The sequence below is a fragment of the Gymnoscopelus microlampas genome (assembly GCF_963454915.1).
Source record: "Gymnoscopelus microlampas genome assembly, chromosome: 17".
Lineage (NCBI taxonomy): Eukaryota > Metazoa > Chordata > Actinopteri > Myctophiformes > Myctophidae > Gymnoscopelus > Gymnoscopelus microlampas.
The window spans coordinates 40,432,145-40,454,948 of NC_139954.1; the positions used below are offsets into that span (position 1 = coordinate 40,432,145).

At 43.0% G+C, this 22,804-nt stretch overlaps 1 protein-coding gene across 3 annotated transcripts in view; it reads left to right on the forward strand.

The window, feature by feature from the left end:
- erbb4b (erb-b2 receptor tyrosine kinase 4b) overlaps positions 1-22,804 on the forward strand; it is a 623,270-nt gene that overhangs the window by 266,356 nt on the left and 334,110 nt on the right. The window lies entirely within an intron of this gene.

Sequence of the window (22,804 nt, forward strand, 5' to 3'; positions counted from 1 at the left end):
CCAAATTGACCCATTAGAGTCCATTTGCACCCATTAGGTTTCCATTATAGGTCCATTGGACCCATTAGTATCTTTTGGTTCCATTCATACACTCTCAAGTGTGTAAAATACAACACTTAAATTAAGCCAGGATTTTACTGTTTTTAATGGGGCATAATTTCACTAGCGTGCCTTGCAGCTTTTGCCAATTAGTAGTGCCTCCAGGTAGCTGTGGGTTTTCAGGATGCGTCACATTCTGTGTGCCAATTTAATAGTCGGAGTGATGGGGCCTTTATTCGCGACAGCCAAGCCGATTACACGGCTATACACTGTAAAATCCTGAGGTTTAATTTAATTCTGAGATTCGTGAGGTTCCATTTTTTCAAAGAATCTTTTGCCTATTATGTGACATGCCCAGAATAGGGGACGCTAGGGTTCACGTGGCTAATGGAATAAATTACCTCAGCATGCCATGTTGACAAAGGGAAACATGTCCCTTACGTGTGGAGTCTCTTTGATGACAATTCATGTCACTGTCTGACAGGTTAAGGGGGGGAGGGGGGTTGCTCTGCAAGTGGCCAGAATATTTAATAGTTCCAGTCAGAACCACCAACAATTTGAGCATTTGTGCACGCCGTGCCAGTGTGGGGTATTTTGTGTAACGTATTTACATAATATTATTTAAATGTCATTATTTAGTGTTCATATTTGTGTATGGGGCACAGATGTGTGGGGCTAATGCAGGGCCGATGTTTGTGAGTTACCTACGCAGCACACTGGTCTTCAATTTGTGAGTGCATGTGGATTAATTAGTACACCAAACACAGCTGCGCCCGCCCAGGCATGTACAAATCATATACAAGGCTATTTGCGAGACGCTCTGCACCGCGACTCGCTTGCCTAATGGCTCGCTCGCAATGGTGCCTTTCGTGGTTCAAGTCCGCTTTAGACGCAAGCCCCCAGAGCCACGGTAGAACAGCGAAGCGCCTGGTGGTCGAATCTGGGATTGCGATACTCTCTGTGCTCAAGACCTCCGCATTTGGGCACCCAAATTTGGTGCCCAAATGTGGAAGTAGAGCATTCTTCCGGGTGCTTCAAACGCCAGTGATGCAACTTTCATTGAAATGAGTAGCTAGGGGCGGGGCAGTCCGCCCTCTAGATATATTACAGTATAAGTCTATGTTTGGACGGCATGCCTGCGTAGTTTTAACTGTTTTTTATTGGACCCCTGTAACGTCTTGTGTTTGAGAACGCGACTTCTGCATCCCCCCCTTCCAGTAAAACGTTTGCCGTTTGGTCACATTTGTCCCAAGAAGTGACGACACGCATTTTGGGGAGTGAGAGTGTGTTGTTGTTTTTTTTGCTTTTTGTCCTGCTGTGGGTGGCGTTTGGCCTGATGAGCTGTCTGCTCCCGTAAAACACATTTTCCAGGGGAGACTGCATGGGGGGGAGGTGGGGTTCCTGCAAATAGCTTTTAATTCCACACCACCCCACTTTCCCCGCCGATGCACAAACGGCAACACGCACATTTTTCAAAGCTGAATGCCCACACAAATAGTTAGACACGCTCAAACAAACAGACTGTAACCGCACAAATGCAGTGTGGGCGAATGGATATCACGCTCTCATGTGAGCACAGTCGCATGTATACACACACACACACACACACACACACACACACACACACACACACACACACACACACACACACACACACACGCACACGCATACAGTACAGTGGTCTTGCAATCCACCTGTGGCATTATGGTCCCTGCGCCTGCTGAGAAATCATTTCCTGGGTAAGTGGGTGAGGCAATTTTGTCATGGCGAGAGGGAGGAGAAAAAAAAGGGGCCCCGATTTTAATGGGAAAAAATGGGAGGCAGGGTAAGAGTCAGAGGTAGCAGCCGGGATAATTGATGACGACTGTTTGGATACAAGATTAAGATTCATGGGGAGGACCCCTTTGGGGACATTTTGACTGGCCCCGGCGGTGTAATTGATGGAGGTGGAAAATGTGGTTTAAAGAAAAGGTGTGTGTGTGTGTGTGTGTGTGTGTGTATGTATATATATATATATATATATATATATATATATATATATATATATATATATATATATATAAGCCAAAACTGTTACTTATCAGGATTCAAAAGGATCAAAAGTAGCAGATCTACAAGCTCAAAACGAATCGCTCCGCGCTGCGTTTTGCGGTTCTGCTACTTTTCATGCTTTTGTGTGACGCTGTAGTATGATCAAGTAGGGCGTTAATTTACAGGAAAAGAAACACAAAAAGTTAGAATATGGATGTTTCTGCCCGACAACAACAAAATCTGACATCTGAGTCGAACCTTGAATGGAGGCTGTGCCACGCCACCTGGAACCTAACTAAGAGAGAGAGAGGGAGAGAGAGAGGGAGGGGCCATGTGTCAGGCCATGCAGACAGAGAGACTGAGAGACAGACAGACAGACAGACAGACAGACAGACAGACTACATCGCATGTGTGAAGGACATTAAATCAGAACGTCATGACATCCATAGCAGTTTTCTCCTGCTCACCTCCTCTCCTCCAGTCCTGACACCATGAAAACCCATCAGTGCCTTCTTCTCAGCTGCCATATAAATGCATATGAAGATGGATAGCTTCCATAAGGCCAGCTATATGATATCTAATGTGTCATACAGAGCAGTATTACAGACAGCCGTAGACAGTGGAAGGTCACCGGGACCGAACTGAAGCCCCCCCCCCCCATCTCTCTCTGTAAACATTTTCCACCACAAGGCCGTATTATGTGATTTATAGCCTGATAGGAGCAAGTGACACAGCCGGAGTGGAGTTATCATGTATCGGGAACTTGCCACGTTTAACCCATTAAATCCAGGAATGCGTCTGTGTCATTTTAGATTTCTTTGGCTATTAAAAAAGTAGCAGATATACAAGCTCATAGCACGGCACTCGCACTTGTAGATCTACTATTTTTTTTTCAATCTTGAAAATGTGTGCAAATCTTTGAATATATATATTTTTAAAGAGAACATTTTAACTCAAATCTTTCCTTCTGTGGATTCTACAAATGTCTTCTAAATCCTAACGTATGTGGTGTGGTGGTAAATGATATATATTTGGCCGCCGACCCCATCTCAAAATACTTCCAGGGACCCGCAGAAGGAAAGATTTGAGTTACAAATGTTAGCTTTAAAAATATATATATTGAAAGATGTGCGCACATTTTCACAAAAAACAAATTATGCAGACCTATAAGCTCATAGTGCGGCACTTGGTGCCACGCTATGAGCTTGTAGGTCTGCTATTTTTGAATAACCAAAGTATAAAATAATGGTTTAAGTGGTTACACAGATGCGATCCCGCGGTCTTAATGGGTTAAGTCGCCACAAATTGGGTAAAGGTGAGAAAATGGGTCATACTGTCATTTTCAGGTTATGTATGGTTCTGAGTGTGATATATTATAGTGGGGAGTGAAAGGGTGCGAGAGAGAGAATGCACAGTCTAGGACAGTGGTTCTCAACCTTTTCTGGATCAGGGCCCAACTTGAATATCTCATGTTCGATTTCCGTGAAATCTTGTACGCACATTCCCACTAGGCCAAGGAAGAAATGCCCCCCTTTTCACATTGGCCTGTTATAGCGCCACCAGCAGGTCTAATTTAGCACACCACATTTTTGGAACAAAATCCTGAATGCAGTGTCCGACTGCTGTGAAAAGCCTATAAGAAATGACGGAGACTTGTGCTCCGAGGAGCACTTTTTCTAGTTTGTTTATTTATTTTGCTGTTCAGAAAAAAAAAAAAAAAAAAAAAAAAAACATATTTAGGCTGCCAGTGTGAACTTAAGCCTTGTGTACTCTGCTCCACTTTACTAAGCACACACCCTTTGTATCTGTAGCAGGTTGATTTTGACCCAGCAGGTTTTAGGCATTAACAAAGTATACTCATAAAACAACAGTTCACACCCTGGCATTACCTCATTAAAGGTTAAGTTGTTTACCATTTACAACCGCTAAAAAATGATCTTAAAGGTTATGCTAGAGTCGCCCCACTCATGTTCAAAATTGTTTTGGCAGTAGCCGATTGTTGGCTATCATGGATAGATAGGTTAGCTAGCCAAGCTATTCCATTATCCAAACAAGGGTCTGGAAAGTTTTGGCAAATGCTTTATTTTAACTGTTATGCTTTCAAGGTTAGAATTGTGCTTGAATTCTGAATATTACTATTGGAATTGCATGCATCACTTGTGGGGTGATGCTATTACTATTTGCTTGTTTTATATTATGAGTCAAACATATTGACTTATTGATTACTGATATAGAAACCCCTCGAAAAGGGGTTATTCCTAACAAGTAATTTTTATCATCATATGATTGTTTTTTCAAAGCAATGGGCATAGTAGGTCGCCGCTGTTGTAGACAAAAATTATATCGAATTTCGATATCACCCAAGACCTGTTAGTAGGCGGAAATTTCTGATCTGTCATACCAACTAAACTAGATGCAATACCTCATTCCAGATGTTTAGCCTACACTCGTGATAGCAGCATCTAATAATGGAATTTAGATAAAATTAAAATAAAAGAAGACAGAAAGATATTGCTGTGAACCATAATGTTGAAGGGCATGCAGTGGGAGTATTCAGTATGTTTCATATTGTTCCATTTTTGTCCCCTTTTTTTCGTAAATTAATGCTCTACATGATTATAATACAGCATCACACTAAAGTATCAAAAGTAGCAGCTCTGCAAGCTCGAAACGAGGTGCGAAACGACGCGTTTTGAGCTGTTAGATCTACTGCTTTTGCTATCTTTGAATTTTAATCCTGAAAAGAAACATACAGTATGAGGTTTCCACCCAACAGAGTGAGAGCATCTATCTCAACTTTGTATTAATATCCATCTACGTCCCACACATCGCTCAGTGTGTGTGTGTGAGTGTGTACGTCTGTCCTACGCATTATTCCCGAGAACCGTTCAACCGTCTTTATCCCGAGTGGCTGAAAAGCCTTGAAGCTGTGTACTAGTACCTCGTAAAGACAATAAACTGGATATATATGCGCAAAGTGGAAATGAAAGGAAGGAATGGAAAATAAGTTATTGTTCAGTATGCCACACATTGCCTAAAGGTTCCACCCACAAAATGCATGAATAAATACACACAAGATATAAGTGTATTATAGGGCAGTGCTATAACCCATTCAATCCGGGGAAAACCATGTTGCTATATCAGTGGTTCTCAAACTTTTTCATGTCAAGGACCCCCAAAATTGTATGTATTCGGTCGCAGACCCCCATCTCAAAATATTTAGTTCCAGGGACCGCTAGTTCCAGGGACCGCTTTAAGAAATATATATTTAAAGCTTTGCACAAATTTTCATGATTTAAAAAAAATAGCCAAAGTATAGAATAATGGCTATAGCTAAAATCTAAAATGACACAGATGTGTTCCCGGGTTAAATGGGATAATATTTGACCGTACTTTAATATTTTGTGTCACAGTATGTTTTTGTTTTTTCAGAAGATTGGCATAAAGACAACTGGAAGGTTAACAGCATTTAATCTTCACAGTAAAATCCTCAGTTAATCTATCCATTTGTAACTCAGAGGCGAGAGTGTACAATGGAAACAAATGGAACCTTTTCTTCCGGGTACTCAGAGATCCGTACAATCTCAGAGTTAACAACAACCCTGGCATCCAGCTTGGAGATCGGCTCCCTTCCCGTTAGACCCTAAAGTTAGCCTCTTAGGCAATTTCACTGCTATCAGTGCAAATCTAAGAAAACACAAAATTACATTTATAGAGGTAACACTTGGAGTTGCTAGGAAATGTATTGCAATAACATGGAAGTCTCAGAAATGAACAGTTGTGTTCCTCTTGAGAAGATTACTTATCTTTTAAGAAATGGGTTTGACACATTTTTGATGATTTGGCAACCTTATTTGGATTATATGGAAACGTTGTCCCTACACCTGTATCAGAGATGCTATAGGTTGTTATCTACAGCCATCTCAGTCTAGATCTATTATTTCTTGAAGCTACTTAAAGGTTTCATGACATTCAGTTTTACAACACATTAAAAGTATTTATCATGGTCCTTCAAACGTGCGTTAAAAGTTTTAACTGAAAAATCCACTCAGTGGTCCATGGCAGGATTTTCCCTTGCATGGTTTTCCTCTGGCGTCGGTTGGTGTGTGAATGGCTGGGTGAATGTAATGCACTTTGGAAGTGCTTTGGATAAAGGTGCTATATAAATGCACCTTTTACCATTCATTTAAGTCAGTGGTTCTTAAACTGTGGGTCGGGACCCCAAGGGGGGTGAAATGATTTTCTTTATACTGTATATGTGCGACATTGCTTTCTGTTAACAAACCAACATACAGTATAAGTGCAAAAAGGGTATCTGCACATTTAATTTATAAAGTGATAATTTAAGGACTTTTAAGACCTTTTTAATACCTATAAAAAAAAATCCTGCGTCAAAAGTCATCAACATCTATACTATAAAAATGGTCAAACATTGGCCAAATTGTCAAGTATTACCTATGAAAGAGGCAAAACAAATAGCCGATCGATCTATAAGCTCACAATGAGCTTATAGATCGATCGGCTATTTTCATAATATTTGTCTGTGGAACCGAGTCAAACTAAATATAATGCCTCAACTCCTACAATTCCAAGTGCTTGTCGGGGTGGAGGGGTCCCCCAGTTCAAATAAGATTATTTGGGGGGGGGTCACAGCCTGAAAAGTTTGAGCACCGCTGATTTTAAGTGAACGTATGAACAGTGAGGATTTGACCGTGTCCTGGGCGATACTATGAGCCACGGTTAAGCAATGAAGACAGGAGAAGTGATACAGCACATTGGTTGTGGGCCAAACTACAACCCGGTAATGGAAACACATGGCAGGAGTCCCAGTCGGCTGACCTACAGGCCGCCCCATGGGCCAAATTATCGTTTAGAAAACTTTCAGCATTTTTTTTAACCCCTTAAGACCGGGAACGCATCCGTGTGTGTCATTTTAAGATGTCTTTGGGCTATTCAAAAATAGCAGATATACAAGCTCATAGCGCGGCACCGAGTGCCGCGCTACAAGCTTGTAGATCTGCTATTTTTGAAAAATCGTGAAAATGTGTGCATGTGTGCTTTGAATATATATATTTGTTTTTTAAAGCTAACTCAAATCTTTGCTTCTGGGGGTCCCAGGAACAACATATTTTGAGATGGGGGTCCGTGGCCAAATGCATATCATTTTGAGGGTCCTTTGACATGAAAAAAGTTTGAGAACCACTGATAATATAGTAACATACATTTTTTTTTTAAAGAAACAATTTAAGATTTAGAAGACATTCGTAGAATCCCCAGTAGCAAAGATTTGATGATTGTTTAAAAAAGTATGTGTATATATATATACATGTTATTTAATAGCCCAAAGAAATCTATAAAATGACACGCATGCTTTCTCGGTCTTAATGGGTTAATAGCATTCATTTGAGGCTGCTGGGGGCACCAGATGACAGCGATTTGCACTTGTTTAGTCGTCCCAGTTAATTGCAAGATGATGCCACACTGGAGCGCAATCAATCACTCGTAGACAATTATTTAGAATGATCTACGGCAATAAGTGAGCTGAGAATGATGCCAGCAGGGGAGGGATGAGATGGAGTTTGGGAGGAGATAGGTGTGTGGATTATGAGATACTAGTACACAGCTTTAAGGCTTTTCACCGACTCCCCAGGCTTAGCTGCTTAGCAGGTCTGAAAGCTGCACGATGCACTCACGCACATTCGCACACGCAAGTGCCCGTGCGCGCTCGCTCGCGCACACACACAGACACACACACACACACACACACACACACACACACACAGACACAAAAAACATTTTGTGAGTACCAAATGCATGCATCGATGTAGTGTACACACTCACATGCATGCACGCACACATGATAACAGACACACACACAGATATATTAGCTAAGCCAGTAGTCTGTGTGTGTGTGTGTGTGTGTGTGTGTGTGTGTGTGTGTGTGTGTGTGTGTGTGTGTGTGTGTGTGTGTGTGTGTGTGTGTGTGTGTGTGTGTGTGTGTGTGTGTGTGTGTGTGTGTGTGTGTGTGTGTGTGCACGCTTGTGCGTGCGTCTACGTGGTATACGGTTGTTTCAGTAAACCTGTGTGACGTTACGTAATCAGGTTCACTTGCCAAATACCATATATACTGTACACAGTTACACATCACTCAAGACACAAACAGATTCATCAATGTTTTATAATAACAGGAGCTGTTTGTAATAACATACTGCTCTCCTGGCCTCAGTGTCAACATGTGTGAGCATGTTGCCTGGGTTTATTAACCAGCCTCCCAGGCCCAGCACTGCCAGGGTTGCCATGTCTGCTTATTATTAGCGACTTTGGGCATTTTTTCCCTGTAACGGTTAGTGGCTTGTTTCTAAAGTGTAGTTGCTTATTTGGGGTTACTTCCTAATGTAGTTTTTTTTTTCATGTCAAGGACAACCATATTAATATGCAGGCTATTTGTCCGCGGAACCCCATCTGAAAATGTTTTGTGCCAGGGACCCCCATACAAGATTTGTGTTTTAAAATTATGTAAAATAAACATTTTTTGAAAATAGCAGATCTACAAGCTCACAACGCGTCCCATCACAACGCGTTGTGAGCTTGTAGATCGTCTATTTTCAAACAGCCAATGTATATAGGGTTAAGGATGCTCATGTGGCCTATAACGGTTGCTTCTTTTGGGCTTTGTTTTCATAGGCCTGGTTGCTTATTTCTCTCTGGCAAAATCTGGCAACGCTGAGTGCTGCTCGTCAGAGAAGTGCTCCAACTGGAAACACAATAGCTCTAGGGCCCTGCGGAGACCAGTGAACATGTACCAAGGTCACACACGCACGCACGTACGCACGCTGTCGGCAGGAACCTCTCATCTGCATATTTTAACTTTTTGTGTTTTTTTTTCGTAAATGAACACCCTATACTTGATCATACTACAGCCTCACCAAAAAAGCATCAAAAGTAGCAGATCTACAAGCTTGGAACGCGTCGCTTTGCGCCGCGTTCCGAGCTTGTAGATCTGCTACTTTGGATGCTTTTGCATTTGAATCGTGAAAAGTAACAGTTTTGGACATAATGAGGTTTCCACCTGACAGAGACAATTTGTACACTATCTTCCCTTTCTCCCTTGGCCTGTCTCACTCCCTCTCTCTCACACACACACACACACACACACACACACACACACACACACACACACACACACACACACACACACACACACACACACACACACACACACACACACATGCATACACGTACAGTACATACACACCTATTGGGGCCGTTCGGGGCGGTCTAATGCTCACCCTTATCCGTCGCGTCTGCTTAGCCCGCCAGTGGGATATGTACTATACCTGGGGGGGGGGGTTGCTGTATCCGCTATTAGCATATGAAGGGGCATAAGGTTCAGCCTATAGCCTCTGTGTTCGCTATAGCCTTCTGAGACGGGGGCTTTCTATACGGTAACAAAAAGGAGGACGTCTCCAGGGGTACATATGGAGAGATTGGTGGCTTATTTTGTGGTCGACTTTACAATAAGCACAACTCCATAGTGTATTGTGTAAAAAAAAGAGGCACACAGACATTACTCACGGGCACATGTAACATGTAACATGTAACATGTTAACACAGAGGAATGACATTATGCACATGTATGTATGCGAGCAGGCTGTTGTGTATTGCAAATGGAAAGCTGAGAGTCTATTGCTTTGGTCAGTACATCTGCTATTTATTTATTTTTAATCTTTGGAAGATTTGGAATATTGTTTTCCTTTTTTTACAGAAATCTTCTCCTCTGGGGGTCCCTGGCACAAAACATTTTCAGATGGGGGTCCACGACAAATATACCGTATGTAATACGGCATGTAAATGTTGGGGTCCTTGGCAGGAAAAAGTGGTGCAAATGCATGTTCCAAAAACATGGTGAACACAGTGACAGGCATACACATTAGCTGTATGTAGTATGTGTACTACATACAGCAAAACCTTTGTCGTGCCTGCTGGGTTGTAGGTTCACCTGTGCTTGATTATAGGTAAAGACCAGAATCTCTGCACTATACACAGGGATAAATTAAAAGTCTAGAAAGCCGAGCAAAGTTTTGAACTCTTGACATTTACATTTGGGAGCCATTCAGCCGTGCACGGAGCTAGGGCTTCAAAACAAAGCCCTGTGTAGTGGCAGCATTAGTCAATTATGTCAGACAGCCGTCTTGATCTCTTAACCTGGCAGTCTCTGAAAAAGAGCCCTCATCTACAGATCATCCGCTTGTGTCCTGTTATTTTGGAAGCACAGGGTCAACAAAGCACCTGTGTGTATTTTGGTGGAGGGATAAGCAGAGGATGATGAACAATATACTGTACCCCCCCCCCCCCACACACACGCACGCACGCACGCACGCACGCACACACGCACCCACGCGCACACAGCCCTAAAAGGCTTTCCCCTAGACCTGCTGTCAGCAGTGCACTGAGTCAAGGAAATGCAGCTGTAGGATTATGGGTAATGAGGTGTGTGTGTGTGTGTGTGTGTGTGTGTGTGTGTGTGTGTGTGTGTGTGTGTGTGTGTGTGTGTGTGTGTGTGTGTGTGTGTGTGTGTGTGTGTGTGTGTGTGTGTGTGTGTGTGTGTGTGTGTGTGTGCGTGCGCGCGCGTTGGCCAATAGCTCCCTGGTGATTGTAGCGGATTGCTCTAGGCTGAAGACTAGTTTTAAACCCTATGGGGGTAAGAGACTGAGACAGAGTGAGAGGAAATAAATGACATGTCACATGGGTGCAGCCTTTCAGGGTATTAAGCTGACTGGTATTCCTCTGAAGGGTGGGACATCAAACCCCTGATATCATTGTGTCATGTTCTCTCTGTGACTGCCTCCAACGCTGGCTGCGGAAGAGAAAAATATATTACGCATTTTGATAGAAAAACTTGAACGCTATTTCGTGTTTTTTCAGGGTTTTACTACGCTATCCAGAATGAACCTGTCAATGTCAGGTTCAGGATGTTCGCAATATGTTTCACAAGGTTATGTACAGTGTAGTTGCATTTCGCATTTGTCTCGACATTCAGAACAGTATAATTGCTTAGAACCCCAAGTATAATAATCACCCGTATAAGGGTGACGGCCCGGATCTGGCTAAGAGATTAAATATGCCTAGAATTTTCAATTGAATGTCATTATAGTAACAAATCATAACAATTTGTCTCAAGACATTTTTCATGGGCAGGTACACAGCATTTCTCCCCTGAGCAAGCATTTTTGACAATGGCAAGGAAAACCTTCCCTTTAACTGGAGGAAACCTCAGAACTAGGCTCTCCCTGGAGGGCCATACTGCCTTGACCATTAAAGAGAGACCAGACAGACAGACAGACTGAGAGACAGAGAGAGACAGAATAAGAGAGAGAGAGAGAGAGAGAGAGAGAGAGAGAGAGAGAGAGAGAGAGAGAGAGAGAGAGAGAGAGAGAGAGAGAGAGAGAGAGAGAGAGAGAGAGAGAGAGAGAGAGAGAGAGAGAGAGAGAGAGAGAGAGAGAGAGAGAGAGAGAGAGAGAGAGAGAGAGAGAGAGAGAGAGAGAGAGAGAGAGGCGGGGGACAAGACGGACAGCAGCAACAAGAATAATAACAATAATAGTAACACTAATGACAACCATATTAACTATAATAACAGTCCACAGCGTTATTCATCGGAGACCCTCAAGGCTCAATCTGCAGCAGAGGGTTTGCAGTCACAATCCATGAGAGCCTGCGAGATGATAAAGCACAAAAAAAAACAGGAAGAAGACCCCTAACGTTGAGTTCGTGACATGATGCAACATGGATGCATTCAATGGGCTACAACAGTTGACCCCTGCATTAACCCACTGCCAAACACACACACACACACACACACACACACACACACACACACACACACACACACACACACACACACACACACACACACACACACACACACACACACACACACACACACACACACGTACTGTATAGCGCTCAAGTATCCTCAACCCCCAGCCCCCGCAGTGATCTGAAAATAGACCTACTCTTTCATCTTGTGAACTGATAGTGGTCATATCTATCATGGGGGCACTTTTTTTTTCCAGAGACCACTTCCATCCCTCACCAACACACTCCTGTCAGTGCTATCATTGAGAAGGTCTTACGCAACCTCCACACTGCGGCTGACATATTAGACAGTGATGGGAGAAATAGCAGGTTATGTAGCAGTTACTTGTCAGACTTTAAATAGCTTTGTTTGTTTCACTTTGTCTTTGTTAGATTTTAGATGCGAGTATGTTTTTTTTTTCTTCCTGAAATTAAATGTGAAAGTGTGTGTGTGTGTGTGTGTGTGTGTGTGTGTGTGTGTGTGTGTGTGTGTGTGTGTGTGTGTGTGTGTGTGTGTGTGTGTGTGTGTGTGTGTGTGTGTGTGTGTGTGTGTGTGTGTGTGTTATCTGGGGGGCATTGTTATACCAAAATCAATTTTCCTAATCTCGGTTTGTTGATTGCCCTCTCTGTAAAATCAATCATCTTTCTGTCACTGGCCACTGTTAAGGGACCTGGAGTGCATGTTATTTTAAATGGCCATAAAGAAACGGCTTCATTTCCCCCAATACAGATGTAGGGAAATAAACGTGTCAGCTATTGTACTGCGTGCTGTGTGAACGCTCTTTTGTTTTCTGTGGCTAGTCTGTGGCCTTTGGGTTGTTTGTTGACTGGCTGTTGTTTTTGGACTGACTGCAAGTACAGTTTCTGTAACATATTATGACAAGCAATTTGCTGGTATTGCCTTCCAGCTTGTCGGCCAATCAACCAGCCTGTTGCGAGTAATTCTATTTCATGTTCCCTGTCACGTTAAATGGATTAGTCATATTGTATATACAAAATAACATAAGCAGGTTGCTGATTACCTCATAATTTTCCGAGGAGTCCTGTTGTCTCACTATGCAAAAAAACGCTTAACCACTTAAACCCTATAACAGTACGTACAGTAGTTGACTGGGGTGCCCCAGGGGTCTATATTTGGTCCCCTCTTTTTTTCCCTCTGCACCAAATCTCTTCGGCGTCTTCGCCGAAAATAACAAATCTCAACACGTTTCAATGTAGATCTGCTATTTTCGCCGAATGTTTCCCCCAGAATAAAGCTGCTAGGGTTTTAAGTGTTAAGCCCTATATAGTGCTTCGTTCTATGATGAATTGTGAATAGTGAATAGTGAGCCTACAGTACATGCTGTAGTGGAGCGCTACAGTATGTCACGTGCACACACTCGCCCATACATAGTGTTGTCCAAAGTAAAACTCGAATCACTTCCTGACTTGCCTACGTTGATTTGCTCTCTTTTTCCACTTTTCCATGTAGAAATATCATACAAAACAGCTCAATTTAAACACAAACCTTGGACTAAACTGAGATCCCTTTAGTCCAGGGATTGGAGTTCGATCTATTCGTCGACAACCAGCCCCTACGCTACAAGAGGCCAAGGCAGTCTATCCCCTGCAGCAGTCTCCCACACACCGTTAGCGCAGTGCGCGTGTGTGCTAGCACTAGCACGCGCCCGAATGCTAATTTACGCGCAACCATTATGTACAGTAGGTGACCGGAGCTGGTGGAGGGCACGGGGAGGTTAGCTCCACCAGACCGTGTCTTCATCACGGAGCCCTCATCTGGTTATTGTTGCTGCTGCAGCTTATTAAAGCACCGCAGCAGATGGGCAATAATCTGAGCCATGATTATAGACAGGAGCGGTGGCTTGTAACTCATACTTAACCCAATGAGCTCATCTGGAGAAGGGGGACGTTAGAGGGACAAAGGACACAACTCTAGCCTGCCTATATATGGGCTCTTTCATTTGCATGAGCCCGGTGGAGACTGGAGCACTTCATGCTTAATGCTATAATCTGTGTGAGGGCAATAGCCCTTGGTTTCCCGATAATAATACAACATAACTTTCTGGCTTGATAGAAAACTGTTTCTGTTTCTATGGGAGAGAGAGGGGCACTCCAAATCACCCGTGTGTTATTTGGAGGAGTGTGTGTGCATGATCCGGTAGAAATGTTTGCACCGAGCGCCGTTTTGAAGCCAGCTAGGGCAGTTTTTTCATTGATTATTCACAGCATACCGCCCCAAACTCAGGCTATTGACAGTGTTTACTTGTGGAAGTGACATTTGCAACTTTATTTAATTCAGTCCTGTAACTGGCAATTGGGATGACCTTTTTGCTGGCTTCCCCATGCCGGGGAACGCAATAATCCTCGGGAGACTCGCCAAGCGATATTGGCAGTCAATAATCTCACCGGGCGCTATTGATGAAGTTGTTGTGTGCACTACCTATGAAATGAATTGGCTAAGGAGAGCGGAAAGGTGGTGGGCGCATGTGTGGGCTTTTTTTCACTGCGAGGTTGAGGACATTAATAAAAAATAAAATTGATGAAAACGACTCGCAGGGGAAGAAATGCGTCATGTTTACTGCAAACAACTTTATCTCGGTTCTGATTTTATATATTTTTTGATGCAAAGAAGTGTTTGCTCTCACTATAGCTGACTGTGCTCATTGCAGTGGTGACAGTGACAGATGCGCTGTAGTCTTGCCGTGTGTGTTCGTGTGTGTGTGTGTGGGCGTGCGTGTGCGTGGATTGCAGTGTTATACTCTGATTCTTTTGCCAAGTAAAAGTAACAATAGCACAATGTAGAAATTGTCTAAGTACTGTCCCAAAACATTTCTAGCTTCTTCGAAAATAGCCAATCTACAAGCTCATCACAACACCTCACGATGCTTGTAGATTGAAATATAACAAAGGGATTAAGTTATTGTACATTTTGCAATCTAAATCTGCCAAAAGTAACTAAAAAACGCTGTCAAATAATTGTACTGGGATTTTTTTTAAATTGAAAAATAAAAATACAGTAGACTACTTGAGTAAATGTACTTTCCATCACTGTGTGTGTGTGTGTGTGTGTGTGTGTGTGTGTGTGTGTGTGTGTGTGTGTGTGTGTGTGTGTGTGTGTGTGTGTGTGTGTGTGTGTGTGTGTGTGTGTGTGTGTGTGTGTGTGTGTGTGTGCGTTTGTTTGTTTGTGTGCGCGTGACCGCGTGTGTGTGCTGGAGACATATAGAGGCCACATGGGAGCCATTTAAACCTATAGCTACCAAACAATCTATCCCTCAGACGGTTTCTGACTGATGGAGGCGAGACAGAAGAGAGAAAGATGGATGAAAGTGGAGAGTGTGTGTGTATGTATGTGTGGGGGAGAGATGGGGAGGCAGAGGAGAGTGTGTGTATGTGGAAGTGTGTGTGTGTGTGTGTGTGTGTGTGTGTGGATGAGAGATGTGGAGCAGTGTTGCCATGTCTGATTATTACACGCATGCTTTGGGCTTGTTTTTCTGTAAAGTTGCTTGTAAATATTGGTGGTTGCCTTTTTAATAGCTTGTTTCTAAAGTGTAGTTGCTTATTTGGGCTTGCCTCTAAATGCTGCTATTTTCCGATGGATGTACGTTTAAAGTGTCCATGTGCCCTCGTCACTTTTTTTTAACTTGTTTTCATAAACCTAGTTGCTTATATCTCTCGCACAATCTGGCAACGCTGACGGGGAGGCAGCGCGCCGCTCACTCAGTGACAGGAGAGAAGAAGCTCAGCTGCTCTTCTTCATCTGCACAATAATGGTGGCTCCTTCCTCTCACCTTCCTAACTCCCTCAAACTCGCTTTTTATTTTTTTCTTACCTAAGTTGATAAATATTTTTCTCCAGCATCTGTTTCCAGCTGCAAGTGAGAGCAAGCTCTCAAATGAAATTGCGTTCATGCGCATAATATTATGAGACAGGTGCTCTCTCATTTCCCTCCCTCTCTCTCTCTCTCTCTCTCTCTCTCTCTCTCTCTCTCTATCTCTCTCTCTCCCGCTCTCTCTTTCACTCTCTCCCTCACACTCTGTTGCGTGTGGGAGGGCTGAGAATTGCATTTCTATTCATGAATTACTCTGTTTGTAGTGAATCACAAAAATAGAGCGTTTGTATATTAGCATAGTGGAACAGGATGAGTTCAATGTGAATTCAAGGTATATTTGATTCCTCGGCTCTGCTATTGCAGAGCGACTTGATATTTGCTGAAGAGCAATAGAAGAATACACTCCACATGGCATCGGTCACAGTGACAAAGCGTTCCTTTTCTTACCCCACCGCCAATGTCTGCTCACATATCTCCGTCCTCACTAAATGAGCAATGACGAGGCAGTGGACAACCTTTTCATCATCACTTCAACGTTTTTCCAGGGCTGGTATGACCACTCTCTGCCAGACAGTGAAAACCACCATTGTTTTTATGTCAATTGTGGGCTGCTATTTGGAATAATACAGGTGTAGAATAATTTAACCACATTCAACTTGCTGTCCGTATTTTGGGCATGTCACTATAAGTGAAAAATGTTCAAAAGAACGTTTTAAACATATATAGCGAAAATAGCAGATCTACAAGTGAGCTTGTGTGCTTATAGACGAGCAATTTGTTGCTGTTTCTTCTATGACGGACTTAAGTGGTTAATAATAAAAACCCAACAAAGTCAATGGAGTCAATAGTTTCATGTGAATAACAAAGGTAAGATAAATCACTAAACTGATCCTTTGGTAGATCATAAAGACCCACCCCTACAAAGTAGCGTTGGCATGAACGTTTGTTCTCCAGCTTTGTTTGTTTTTGAAAAGCGGGGGGGAACGAATGTGAGCATTCTTCTGGTCCAGACGGCGAACAAAGGAGGAACAATATGCTTTTCCAGCCCCTTGGCTCATAATCTTTCCATTAATTAAATATATTGGAAAATCATGAATTATGATTCATTGCCTCAATCCATCACTTCTGAAATGGAAATCCCTGTGAATAAATTAAATCAATTTTACCGCACGTGCGTGCGCGCACACACACACACACACACACACACACACACACACACACACACACACACACACACACACACACACATATGTGGTACACAGGCTGCCAACTGGCAAAATGAACCTGCGTTTACGATGAAGAGTCAAGTTTTTTTTTTCTCGACTCATCTTATTAGCATTCTGTGCTCTGCCTCTGCCGGGGAGAATGCAATCTGTCAAAGGGAAACAGTGGATTCTCTTTTATGGAACTGATGTAATTTTTAAACCATACAAGGAATCATTTATTCATGCCATGTTTAATCCTGCATCACAGGTGGTAGCGTAAACACAATCAAGCATTCAGCCCCCGTGCAGCGTTGTCCTTTTTACTGTTCTTTGCATTCCTTTCTGTGATATACAGTACCATTTTAACCCATTAAGACCGGGAACGCATCTCTGTCATTTTAAGATTTCTTTGAGCTATTCAAAAGATATACAAGCTCATAGCGCGCCACCGAGTGCTGCGCTATGAGCTTGTAGATCTGCTACTTTTGAAAAATCTTGAAAATGTGTGCAAATCTTTGAATATTATATTTTTTAAAGCAAACATTGTGTCGCTTTCGATTTTTCAAAAATAGCAGATCTACAAGCTCATAGCGCGGCACTCGCTGCCGCTCTATGAGCCTGTATATCTGCTACTTTTTGAATAGCCCAAAGAATTCTAAAATGACACAGATGCGTTCCCGGTCTTAATGGGTTAAAGCCTGATGTATACTTTGTTACAGTGCCCGTGTCACATGCCCAAAACAGCAGAACTATAGTGCTCCTCACAACTCGTCGCATTGCTATACGTGGTGAGCTTGTAGATCTACTATTTTTGGCGCTGTAGCTTCACCGTCGTACGATAAATGAAGCATTTACACAGTCGATGTTGACGACTAGTGCCGACCGTGTGGTGCGGAGGGAAAATGTATGACGTGATGTTTTATTTACTCCCTGCCTGCTCGTAGACACACACACACACACACACACGCACACACGCACACGCGCACAGTACCAACGGACACGTGTCCCTGTCACCAGTGCCAACCTTTGCAGTAAACCTTGCAACAGTACCCGCTTCCTCTATATGTGCTCCACACAGCACAGATGGCTTTGTTTTGGTCGGCTTGGCAGCGCTCTCCCAGGTTCACACAGGGCTATAGGCTTTCATTATGAAATCACATGTGGAAGAAGAAGACGAAGACACCTCTGTGAACGAGAGCCAAGGCATTTTTGTGCACTTTCGGAAAAGCAAACAAAAATGGTGGGGGGAAAAGACAAGAAAACAAGTCCATTGCACAAGACTGCACATCCCACAATGCCCCTCTCTCTCTCCCGCCCTTTCGGTGCCTTGCCTCCAGGGTGCAATAACGGTTTATTACACCTATCTTCACTTTATGACCCTCTGTCTCTTCCCTTAAGCCCACGCTAACTGTTATTGAAAACACCCTGGCCTGCCATATATCATACCTGAGCAGCATGCTATACGAGGCTACGTGATATAGCTAATCACTACGAGCTCGTAGGGCATTGTCAAAGGGTTAGCTACATTGCAAGAGTTCCTACTAATCTAATATCTGCTTGCAAGGGAGTGAATTGTTTGAACGAAATCTTCATTTGTCTTTATATCCCGCATTGCCTTGCAGCTTCTCTCCCCGCCACCATCCCATTTCTGTGGGCTAATAATGATGGGAACTAAATGGGAAACAGAATTGAGAGTTTGGCCGGGGTAGTGTTGTTATGTGAGGCGGTGGCGGGGGCATTGTCTGGCTTTGACTTTGAGTTTACTGCTCCGCTCGCCTTGGGGGTAAAGCCTGATTTATATATGTAGTTGTACGACGGTTTCCCAGTGCCGAAAATAGCCAATCTACAAGCTCACAATGCATCACGACACGTTGCATCACGACTCACGTCGTGAGCTTTTAGATCTGCTGTTTTCGGCTCAGGAGCACAGGAGATATATAGCATGACATGCAAAAAGGAAACAGCTATGCATTGTGCTTGCATGTCCGCGTGCATGCATGCGTACGTGTGGTATCTCGCATTAAAACACAAAGAAGATCCAGTAAAAGGTCTTGGTGGGCGGACGTGTTGGTAGAGGCAGGCGAGAGCCCCGCCGAGGCAGCGACAGTTCACGGGTGACGGCGCGACAAGACGCTGGGAAGTGACCTGTCAGCCCTTCGTCTCGACAATAGCCCTCCTATCATCGAGTGTGAAGGGGGTCGGGGCGAGAAGGAAACCCACCGCTGCAGTTCAGTCAGGAACTCACGTCAAAGTAGATTTAACCAGTTATTGCAACAAATGGAATACTGTTAAGTTTGGCGTTGAAGGCTACGCTCTTGGTGATATATTCCCTGAATTTTGTCCAAGCAGCATGCTAAGCAAAATCAGGGAATGTTAACAAGCAAAACCCCCATAGGGATACAATGTCAAACAATAAGCAATACATTGACATAGTGTGAACTAGCAGATATAATATTACAAGTGTTATGCCTATGCCAGACTCTGATCAAAAGGTGGAGGCTGGGGTGGAGGAGGCAGCTAAGCAGCAGTGAAGCAGGCAGCAAGACGAGCAGAGACCTAGTGAATGCAAAGCCGTATTTGAAGGAACCTCTTTGTTGAGGCGTGAGCTCTGATTGGAGTATGAATGTGTGACGTAATGACCAGCAGAGCTGTGAATGGGGAATAGGAGGCTATAGGCTGATGTTCACATCAGCTGACTGACAGCCGATTACAGCTGAGGCGTGCAAGACTTCCGTGTCCTGCATGAAGTATTGAGGGCCAGTCACTCACTCACTTGCAGACAGGCCATCACACATTCTGAATGAGAGACTGTAAAGACACATTCTGAATGAGAGACTGTAAAGCTTTGAGGGGACTTAACTGTGGATTGCTGTTGTTTTGTCTCATTACTTACAGGGGCAAAGCTGCAGACTCCTGGGACTGCATGAGTCTGCTTTGTTCAATGTGTACATTTCCGTGTGTGTGTGTGTGTGTGTGTGTGTGTGTGTGTGTGTGTGTGTGTGTGTGTGTGTGTGTGTGTGTGTGTGTGTGTGTGTGTGTGTGTGTGTGTGTGTGTGTGTGTGTGTGTGTGTGTGTGTGTGTGTGTGTGTGTATACAGTATGTTTGGAAGCTGGCGGGCAGCGCCAGCTGACAGGGCAGATGGCTTGTGTCGGTCGTAGGGGGCAAGGTGTTTGATGAGTGGAAATGGTTTTGGTTTAATTATGTGTCAAGTGCGTTAGCCTGGGCAGCCGCTAACGGCCTTTCATCTGTCCTGCCATCATCTGGTGCCGCCGACGATGGTGATGATGGCACTCAGATTGGACATTTTCATGTCGTCTGTTTTTATTCCCCTCCATAATTGTGTTTTGACTGGGACTGCAATTGTGGAAAGCAGCTTCCTAGAGAAGCTGGATGTGACCTGCTGTTTGTAGCCAGTGGATTTCTTTTAATTTAACCCATTAAGACCTGAGGCTGATTCTATGAAGGCCTTCTAAATCATTGGTTCTCAAAGTGGGGTCCAGGGACCCCCAGGGGTACTTGAGGGGATACCAGGGGGTCCCCAGCTAAACGATTTATAGGAACCAAATGGACCCTTATGGGTTTGTAACTCTGAGAGTGTACAAATGGAACTAAATGGACCCGATACGGTCCATTTGGTTCCATTTGTACACACTCAGAGTTAAATTAACATTGATTTTACAATATGAATTGGGGTCCCAGAGATAGAAATGCCATTAAATGGGGGTCCGTAGCCTAATGCATGTCAAACTGGGGGTTTCCTTAAATTACAATGATTCAGAATCACTGCTAGAGCCGTAAAAATCTTCTCTTATGGGGGTCCCTGGCTTATCTTTTCAAATGGGGGTCCGCAGGCTAATAAGTGTCAATTTGGGGGTCCTTGACATGAAAAAGTTCGAGAACCACTGTTCTAAATCACTAGTTATCAAACTGTTTCATGCCAAGAACCCCCAACTTGATAAATATTTGGCCGCGGACCTGAGTTTGTTTTCAGACCAGGGACCACCAGAAGAGAAGATTTGTGTTAAAAAAATATATACTCTCAAAATGTTTCAAAAATTTTCAAAAATAAATGTTCATGTCGCGCTGTGAGCTTGTATATCTGCTAGTTTTTGAATAGCCAACCCAATCTAAAATCACACAGATGCTTTCCCGGTTTTAATGGGTTAAAAGAGGGTTCTGTCTGTGAACGCACCATCTTTTGTGTTGTGTAGATGTGCAATCACTGCTGTACCGTTTTTTTTTAAGCAGCTTTCTGATTATTCAGCTTTGACAAAGTTTGAAGCAGAGATGTTCACTGGTATCCTTCAAAGTTGCACATCAAAGTGGTAGAAATAAAATGTAATTACTCATAAGGTGTGGAGACTCGAAAGATTCTCGTGATAATGGATGCTCAAGTGTTTTTCTTTTTGAGAGAGATGCTGTCTCTTCAAAATTGTTGGAAAACAATGAATGAATGCCCTGTCAGTCATGTTGTACCGCAACTGTTAGCAGCTCGAGTAGAGTTAACCCATTAAATCCGGAATATATATATTTTTAATATATATATATATATATATATATATATATATATATATATATATATATATATATATATATATATATATATATATATATTTGTTCCTCAAATCTTTGCTTCCGGATTGAATGGGTTAATGCAGTCTCTACAGCAAATGAAACTCCCATTAATGCTGTGAATCTCTGTTCAGCCAAGATGTTCAGAGGAAAAAGAAAATGCAAAGTTAACAAGAAAGGAAAAAAAATATATGTATTTGAAATGTTAATTAAATATTCTTTCAAAGATGTTCAAAAGAAATGACGGGTCTACGTTCCAGGCGTTAGCATCAAAATTAATGATAGGATTTTGAGTTTTTTATCCATCTGTTTGAGCAGTTGCTAACAATGGTCTATTATAACGTTGGTGTCGGGCAGAAACCTCTTATCTCCATATTCAAACTTTCTCTGATCTTGCAGATCTGCCAGCTTGAAACGCGGCGCACAGCAACACATTTTGAGCTTGTAGATCTGCTACTTTTTTTAATCCTGAAAAGTAACAGTTTTAGACATATGAGGTTTCCACCTGACAGAGACAATAAAGTCAATTTGTTTTTGTGTTTTTAATGAAGACTGACTATGACTTTCAGGTCCTTTGAAAATCTGCTTCCCCAGACAACAAGTGTGGGTGTTTATCTGTACAAATGACAGATTGACAGATGGGAGCATTGTCAATCTGGTGTAAGAAGTTGCCAATCACGTGTTAATAATAATACTTATTGTTGTATTTTTGTATTTTGATTATTATATTTTGTATTTGAAATACCTTTCAAGGGACTCAAGAGCACAGTGCAGTATGAAATCAAGTTTCAAAATATAACAAAGGGACATACAACGCAAGATACAAAGAAACAAAACTAGAATCACAAGTGAACAGAGTAATGCTTGATTTATCCTTGAGGGCCCACGGTGACCAGCCCACTGTTGCCTCGTTATGCCGCTGCACAGCGCTTGATGACGTCAACGACCGTGTTGAGCAACACAGATATAAAGCGACAGAGCAGCACATATGCTGTGTATCTTTGTATCTGCCCGTATGAACGCAGCATAAGGGTGGATGAGATCAGAGAGATAGGGTGGAGCAATTGTGTGGACTAATCTGTCTGTAGGAGGATCTAGCAGCATCTACAGTCTATAGTGTACAAACATACTATATCGTATATACTATTTCTTTCTGCGTGTCTCAACATTTTCGTGCTCACGTAGCCTACTGTAGATGAGTTAACACGTGACGCACAGGACGTCTGTTCGAGCCTTGCCTGAAACACCCTAGACCAGGGGTCTTCAACAGGAG